This window comes from Rhinopithecus bieti, unplaced genomic scaffold (assembly GCF_001698545.2).
Source record: "Rhinopithecus bieti isolate Rb0 unplaced genomic scaffold, ASM169854v2 scaffold_30687, whole genome shotgun sequence".
Classification (NCBI taxonomy): domain Eukaryota; kingdom Metazoa; phylum Chordata; class Mammalia; order Primates; family Cercopithecidae; genus Rhinopithecus; species Rhinopithecus bieti.
Window position 1 is genome coordinate 722,462 of NW_016813366.1, and position 8,828 is coordinate 731,289.

Genomic DNA, 8,828 nt, shown 5'->3' on the forward strand with positions numbered 1-8,828 from the left:
TTTTTTGAGATGGAGTCTCACTCTGTCGCCCAGGCTGGAGTGCAGTAGCGTGATCTCCACTCACTGCAAGCTCTGCAGCCTCCCAGGTTAACACCATTCTCCTGCCTCAGCCTCCCAAGTAACTGGGCCTACAGGCGCCCGCCACCATGCCCAGCTAAATTTTTTTTTTTTTTGTATTTTCAGTAGAGACGGGGTTTCACCGTGTTTGCCAGGATGGTCTTGATCTCCTGACCTCGTGATCCGCCCGCCTCAGCCTCCCAAAGTGCTGGGATTACAGGCATGAGCCACTGCGCCCGGCCTTTCTTTTTTCTTTTCTTTTTTTTTTTTTTTTTGAGACAGAGTCTTGCTCTGTCACCCAGGCTGGAGTGCAGTGGTGCCATCAAGGCTCACTGCAGCTTCAACCTTCTGGACCCAAGTAATCCTCCCATCTCAGCCTCCCAGATAGCTGGGACTATAGGCACATACCACTATCCCTGGCTAATTTATTATTTTCATTTTTTTGGGGAGAAACGGTGGGGCGGGTCTCCCTATATTGCCCAAGCTGGTCTCAAACTGCTGAGCTCAAGTGATCCTCCCTCCTCGACCTCCCAAAGTGTTGGGATTATATATGCGCTGCACCACCATGCTTGGCTGAATTAATATTTTTATTTTTTGTAGAGACAGGGTCTCACTATGTTGCCCAGGCTGGTCTTGAACTCCTGGCCCCAAATATCTCTTCCTTGAGGAAGCCTTTCCCGACTTAGCTCCATCTCCACCCAGAGAGTGTTCTCACTGTTCCTGCGATGAGTACCACCATTGCTAGTATTACTACCTCTGGCCTTGTCAAGGGTAAAGACCACGGCCATCTGCTTCAGAATCCCTGGAGGACACCAGGAAGTATGTGTGGGTCCCAGAGATGGGCTGAGGAGCCCTAGATTGGAAGTCTAGCCCTGCTGCTCATTATGTGACCTCAGGTAAGTGATTTCTTCTTCTTCTTCTAGACACGGTCTTGCTCTGTCGCCCAGGCTGGAGTGCAATGACACGATCTCGGCTCACTGCACCTTCTGCCTTCTGGGTTCAAGCAATTCTCCTGCCTCAGCCTCTGAGTAGCTGGGATTACAGGCATGCACCACCATGCCCGGCTAATTTTTGTATTTTTAGTAGAGACGTGGTTTCACCATGTTGGTCAGGCTGGTCTCTAACTCCTGACCTCGTGATCCGCCCGCCTCAGCCTCCCAAAGTGCTGAGATTACAGGCGTGAGCCACTACGCCCGGCCAGGTAAGTGATTTCTACTCTCCCTGCCTCAGTTTCCCCATTGGTTATCCATCCAAGTCCTTGGCAGACCGCAGACACCAGAACACATTTCAGCCATTGTGAAACAGAAATTCTGACACAGGCTAGGTGCAGTGGCTCTGGCCTGTATCCCTAACACTTTGGGAAGCCAAGGCAGGAGGATCGTTTGAGCCTAGGAGTTCGAGACCAGCCTGGGCAACATAGCAGGACTCCATCTCTACAAATAATACAAAAATTAGCCTGGCGTGGTGGTATGTGCCTGTAGTCCCAGCTACTCGAGAGGCTGAGGTGGGAGGATTGCTTGAGCCTGGGAGGTAGAGGCTGCAGTGAGCCCTGATTGTGCCGCTGCACTCCAGCCTGGGTGACAGAGTGAGACCCTGTCCAGTGTCGGGAGGGAGGGAGTGGGACCAGCAGTTGGTCAGGAGTCTCTGGTTCTCACACTGGTTCTGAGGTCAACTTTGGGTCACAATTTGTTTTGAACGTTAGGTGTGAGTGTTCCAACCTCGTTGATATTTTAGGGGGAACCAGGGGGTCTTTTGTCCCCACACATTAGAATTGTCTGGATTCCTTTTTCTCCATTTTCTTTTTTCTTTCTCTTTTTTATTTTTTTTGAGACGGAGTCTTGCTCTGTTGCCCAGGCTGGAGTGCAGTGGTGCAATCTCGGCTCACTGCAAGCTCCACCTCCCGGGTTCACGCCATTCTCCTGCCTCAGCCTCAGTCCCTGAGTAGCTGGGACTACAGGTACCCGCCACTGCGTCCAGCTAATTTTTTGCATTTTTAGTAGAGACGGGGTTTCACCGTGTTAGCCAGGATGGTCTCGATCTCCTGACCTCCTGATCCTCCTGCCTTGGCCTCCCAGAGTGCTGGGATTACAGGCGTGAGCCACCACGCCCGGCTAATGCTGGTATTTTTAGTAGAGACGGGTTTTCACTGCGTTGGTCAGGCTGGTCTTGAACTCCTGACCTCGAGTGATCCTCCCGCCTCTGCCTCCCAAAGTGCTGGGATTACAGGCGTAAGCCACCGCGCCTGGCCTTTTTCTCCATTTTCATGGTGTTGCTTTTATAATAAATAAACCCTGAAATCCAGTTCTATTTTGGGAACAAAAAACACAACTTCTTTGGAATGGCAGGTTCCCCAGGGACGGCTGGTAGAGAGCAGCAGGCGGGGACCCGTTACCATGTGTGGGGCTAATGCTCAGCCACACTGCACAGCAACATCAGAGCCAAGCCGGGCGCGGCGGCTCACGCCTCTTATCCCAGCACTTTGGGAGGTCAAAGTGGGCAGATCACTTGAGGTCAGGAGTTCGAGACCAGCCTGGCCAACACAGCAAGACCCTATCTCTTAAAAAAATACATCTGGGTGTAGTGGCATGCACCTGTAATCCCTGCTCCTCAGAAGGCTGAGGTTGGAGGATTGCTTGAGCACCAGATGTCGAGGCTGCAGTGAGCTACAATTGCGCCACTGCACTCCAGCCTGGGCAACAGTGAGACCCTGTCTCAAAACAAAAACAACGCTAAAAAAAAAACCCAAAAACAAAAAATGGGGCCAGGTGTGACGAGTGAAGTAAAAATAAAATGAGATGGTTCAAAAACCGGCTTCTGGCCAGGCGCAGTGGCTCACGCCTGTAATCCCAGCACTTTGGGAGGCCGAGACGGGCAGATCACAAGGTCAGGAGATCGAGACCATCCTGGCTAACACAGTGAAACCCCGTCTCTACTAAAAACACAAAAAAATAGCCAGACGTGGTGGCAGGCGCCTGTAGTCCCAGCTACTCAGGAGGCTGAGGCAGGAGAATGGCGTGAACCCGGGAGGTGGAGCTTGCAGTGAGCTGAGATCGCACCACTACACTCCAGCCTGGGCGACAGAGTGAGACTTCACCTCAAAAAAAAAAAAAAAAAGAAAGAAAAAAAACCCACAAAAATTAGCCAGGTGTGGTGGTGCACACCTGTAATCCCAGCTACTCGGGAAGCTGTGGCAGGAGAATCGCTTGAACCCAGGAGGCACAGGTTGCAGTGAGCCAAGATCAAACCATTGCACTCCAGCCTGGGCGACAAGAGTGAGACTCCATCTCAAAAATAAATAAATACATAAATAACAACAACAAAACTAAAAGGTCCTATTAGGATCCTCATTTTGCAGATGGTGAAACTGAGGCACAGAGAGATTAAGTCACTTGTCTAAGGTCACAGCACCTGGCTGGAGTGGATGTGAGGTTTTATTTATTTTTTATTTTTCAGAGGTGGAGACTGGCTCTGTGGCCCAGGCTGGAGAGCAGTGGCACAATCTTAGTTCACTGCAGCCTCGACCTCCCGGGCTCCTGCCTTGGCCTCCACAGTGCTAAAACTACGGGTGTGAGCCACCATGCCTGGCCTAGCATTTTCTTTTTTTTTTTTTGAGACGGAGTCTCACTCTATCACCCAGGCTGGAGTGCAGTGGTCGGATCTCAGCTCACTGCAAACTCCGCGTCCCGGGTTCACGCCATTCTCCTGCCTCAGCCTCCCGAGTAGCTGGGACTACAGGCGCCCGCCACCTCGCCCGGCTAGTTTTTTTGTATTTTTTAGTAGAGACGGGGTTTCACTGTGTTAGCCAGGATGGTCTCGATCTCCTGACCTCGTGATCCACCCGTCTCGGCCTCCCAAAGTGTTGGGATTACAGGCTTGAGCCACCGCGCCCGGCCTAGCATTTTCTTAAAAGTTGGCCAGACTAGACTGGAACCCTGGCTTCGCTGTGTGCCCTCTCATTGACCTTGGAATTGGCACGTTTCTGCTGTGAGCCTCAGTTTCCCTTCCTATAAAATGGGACTGATGTGGCTGACGCCTGTAACCCCAGCACTTTGGGAAGCCGAGCCGGGAGGATCACCTGAGGTCAAGAGTTCAAAACCAGCCTGACCAGCATGGAGAAACCCCGTCTCTACTAAAAATCCAAAATTAGCCGGGCGTGGTGGCGCATGTCTGTAATCCCAGCTACTCGGGAGGCTGAGGCAGGAGAATCGCTTGAACCACCAGGAGGGGAGGTGATGTTTTTGGGCCAGAAACAGGGCCTCAGAGCCAAGATCGTGCCACTGAACCAGGTTGAGCAACAAGAGCAAAAGTCCGTCTCAAAAAAAAAAAAAAAGTGGGGTGGGGCTGGTGACGGGAGTGAACTGATCCACGTGCAGCACCTAGCACTCAATGCTTGCTGGCCCTGAGGCAGTGCCTGGGCTGTGGGGTTGCAGCAGCTAATGCGTTCCAGGGCAGTCAAATGGGTGACTGTGGCCCTCACTCCCCATCTCATTTGTGGCTCTTTGGCCCGGCTGCTGGGCTTGGCTACACTTTATCCAGCCTCAAAAATTATCCAGCTCCCGACAGCGGCATTGAGCTCCCTTCCTGGGCAGGCAGCGAAGGCCATTGCCGCTGTGATGGGAGGTGGGGCTTCCAGAGGAGAAACCGAGGCCTGCAGAGCAGATGCGGTGGGGGCTCCTCGCGGCCTCTGGCAATCATTGCCCTCCACCCCAGGCTGCTTTGACGCCTGGGATTTGGATTCCTGCACTTGGATTTCCCCTGGGACAGGGCGTTCCTCCCTCGAGAGCTGGTATGTGCTGTTTCTGAACATTCCTTGGGACTTGGCCGTCCCTGTGGCCACTGCCCCGACCTCTGCCTGTAGCAACTTCCAGTCCCTCCTGGGTCTCAGGGTCTCCTCGACCACACTCCACTCACTGGGGGTCACACACCCAGAACTCCCTCACACCTCCCGTGGCTGGGAGCAAGTGCATGGCCCAGAGCCCTTGGCCCAGGGGAGCCTGGAAACTGGAACTGAGTCCTTCTGGCCACAGCTGGCTGTTTCCAGTCCCCCCGCCACCTCCACTCCCCACCCTGGGTTCAGGTGATGGCAGCCGTCTCAAGTTCTCCAGGCAAGGAGGCCAATGGGGGGACCAGGCAGGGCCTCCCTTCCCTCCTGCATTGGCCAGGAGGGGTAGCGGGGGCCCCCACCCAGTGGGGGAGTAGAGCAGCACCGTGCGGCTCTTGGGAAAAATCCTGTCGCTCCCTGTGTCTGGGGAGAGGTGTGGACCCCAGACCCCTTTATCATGCTGAATATTTCCAGAATTTTGCAGCCTGAGAGCAGACGTTTGCCCTTAGTGGGTCCAGGGCTCTGGAATTCTAACACGCTTCCTTCAGTCCTGGGATGCAGAATGCCTCACCATTCTAGAATCCCAGGAGGCTGACGTCCTGCAACTTGGATGGGAATTTGCCTGGGTCTCGGGTTCCAGAAATCTCTGTCTTAATTCCTGGCTTCTTTCTGGAAGGCGGACAGTGACTTCCTCCTCATCCGACGCCACCCCTGACAGGGGACCCGGCTTGCGGGTCATGTGACTTGGAGGGCTCTGTCCGGCGCTGTTTCCAGAGGCCTGGGCGCTGGGCTGGGCGTGGGCAAAAGGCCTGGCTCCCCCAAGCCTGGTTGCCAGTGGAATGTGATCCTCGGTTCCCAAACAGCAGGCCTCTCCTCCACTCCATGTTCCATCCTCATGCCCCGTCCCTCCTTCTCCTCCTCCTCCCTGGAGCGCGGCCTCTCATCATCCATCTGTTTCTCAACAAGTCCCCTGTCTTCAGCATCCCACCCTGCCCGCCCCGCCTGCCTGTCATGGCCTGAGCCCATCCCGCCTCTCCCAGACAGGCTTGGAGGCTGTAGTCCCCGATCTGCCACTGCCAGGGTGGGGCTCCACCTTGCCGAGCCTTGGCTTTCCCCGCTGTGTGCCATGGGGGTGAGATGCTGATCTCCATGCCTGCGGGTGCTCAGCCCAGGCCTCCCTGGCTCTCACCTCTCCAGGGCTCCTGGCTGTACTCACAGCTCAGCTCCCTGCGAGGTGCCTGGGCAGCCAGGGGGGAGCCCTGAGGCTCCGTGTCACCCCGGTCGACCTTGGACCTTGGACCCACAGGGCTCTTTTAGGCCTGAAACTTCAGGGACCAGGCCAGATCCTCCCATGCCTGCTGTAGACCCGAATGCTCATGGGCGCGGACCCCTGCATGGATGTGGAGGCAGACACATTCCACACCCTAATGGGCCCACCTCCCCTCACCGCAAAGCTCCATTTCCGGGAACATTTCCTGTTTGTGACACCAACAGAGTCCCCAGCCCATAGGGTGCAGGGCGGGGACTCCCCCAGCCAGCCAGACTCCCACCAGCCTTGTTTGGGCCCTGAGTCACGTGGCCCCTGTGAGCCTCGGTTTCCCCATCTCTCTAGTGGGGGCTCCCCCAGGGAGCACACAGGGAGCCTTCTTCACACAGGGGCCGGCAGGGGACCAGGGGGCGGGACCCAGGCGGTGTGGCTGGTGGTTAACGGTGGATCACGAGTTACAGTGATTCCACCAACATACACCTCAGGCCACCGCCGTGTGTGCACTCTCGAGACACACACACATAGCCAGACACACACACAGGCAGAAACACAGCAGACACAGGCAGAAATGTGACAAACAGAAACACAGCAGGTAGACGCACAGACATGTATAGACACACACACAGAAACATGGCAGACACACACAGAAACACTACAGACACACAGACAGAAACATGGCAGACACACAGACACACACAGACACACAGGCAGAAACATGACAGACACACAGGCAGAAAGGTGACAGACACACAGCAGATGCACAGGCATGCACAGACATACACACAGAAACATGGCAGACACACAGACACACCGAGATAGACACACACAGAAACACGACACACAGACACACACAGGCAGAAACACGACACACAGAGACACACACAGAGACACATAGACACACAGGCAGAAATGTGACAGACACAGAAAAACACAGACACACAGGCAGAAACACAGCAGGTGCATAGACACACACAAACACACACACACAGACACACACACAACCACCACACACACACACACACAACCACCACACACACACACACAACCACCACACACAGACACACACACAACCACCACACACACACACACACACAACCACACACACAGACACAGACACACAACCACCACACACACACAGACACACACACAACCACCACACACACAGACACACACACACAACCACCACACACACAGACACACACACACAACCACCACACACACAGACACAGACACACAACCACCACACACACAGACACACACACACAACCAGAGCCAGGCATGGTTCACTCCCAGAGACAAAATCACACACACACAGCCACACAACCACACTCGATCCCTGCCACATCCAGGGCCGGGGCCCCCTCCCCGGCTGCAGCCACCTGAATCTGGGACCCCCGTTCACAGCCATGTGGCCCCACAGAGACCAGAGAGCGCCTCCAACAGAATCAGCCTGGGCCACACCCAGACCCAGCTGCCTGGGTGCCCAGTGCAGGCCTCAGGGCACCCATGCCACCCCCGGGCCACACAGGGGACACCTGGCACCTGGCCGCTGTCACCGCGGGCTTTTGGACACACCCACACCAGGGCAGGGCCAGCGCCAGATGAGCCCAGCAGCCCGGGCTCAAGCCAGAGCAGTGCATCCCGCCCTGAGCCGGCAGGGCGACCTCACCTTCAGAGACCTCATCTGCGGGGCTCCCACCTGGCTAGATCCTGCGCCAGGGGGTCCGGGGGCCGTCTGGAGCTGGGCAGGCAGATGTGCGGGCGCCGAGGCTGGGGCTCGGGCTCGGGGCAGGCACAGGGAGGGGAAGGACGGGATCCAGTGGGGCCTCCCAGGGAAACTGAGTCAGTCTGGCTGTGGCCAGGGGCGGGCCCAGCAGAGGACCCTGGCGCTGCCCGGTCACCGCGGGACACAGATGGAGGGCGTGGCGGCACAGGATGCCCCGGGGGCGCGGCCTGGAGGAGTCCGCGGGGGCTAAGCCGAGCTGGGACGGGTAGGGGCCGCTGGCAGCCCGCGGCTCTCTCTCTCCGTCCTGTCTCTCTTCGTCCTGTCTCTGTCTCTCGCTGTCTCTCATCAGCCCCGCCCACCCTGCGCTGGCCACGCCCCTCGGGCCTAGGCCTGGCTGACTTGGGGTCAGTGGGTGCCCCCAGCACACCGGGACTTCCCGGCTGGGAAAGGCGGCCCCCTTGGGACTCCCAGGCTGCAGGTAGCAGGGATGCAGTGGCTGCGGTGGGGGTGGCAGGGGCCCCTCCTCGGGAGTCTCAGCCCCTCCAGCCGCCCAGCGCCCTGCCAGGCCTCTTCCCGGCGCTCCCGCCGCCAGGCCCGCATTATTCACCATCTGGGCAGCACCCAAGGCCTGGAGGGGGCGGGGCAGGTCCAGGCGGATTGGCACCCCGGGGGCGCCCAGACTCCAGGGCTCCAAATTCACTGGGTGCGCCGAAGCCCGGCACACGGTAGTGTTATGCCCTGCTTAATACATGCAGGACATGTTTGAGGCCCCTTCCAGGAGTGGGGTGGGAGGACAGAGGAATGGGGGTTGCACCAGACTCCACAGCCAGACTGAGAAAGGTGGTCCCAGAGCAGGTGAGCCGGGAGGGCTGGGGTGATGGCATTGCATGGGAGAGTCTCTTGAGGAGGAGGCTGGGAGGTGGCTTTGGAGCCAGAGGAGTGACGGTCTGGAGCGG

At 56.9% G+C, this 8,828-nt stretch overlaps 1 protein-coding gene across 3 annotated transcripts in view; it reads right to left on the reverse strand.

Annotated features, from left to right (window-relative positions):
• TBXA2R (thromboxane A2 receptor) overlaps positions 1 to 8,828 on the reverse strand; it is a 13,867-nt gene extending 5,039 nt beyond the window's left edge. Inside the window, exon 1 of one of the 3 annotated variants that reach the window (XM_017848004.1) lies at positions 7,816 to 8,828. The gene's annotated coding sequence lies outside the window, so the exon portion shown is untranslated. Of the gene's footprint in view, positions 1 to 5,450; positions 5,812 to 7,815 lie in introns of those variants that run through there. The other 2 variants (XM_017848006.1, XM_017848005.1) reach the window with 2 other exon arrangements.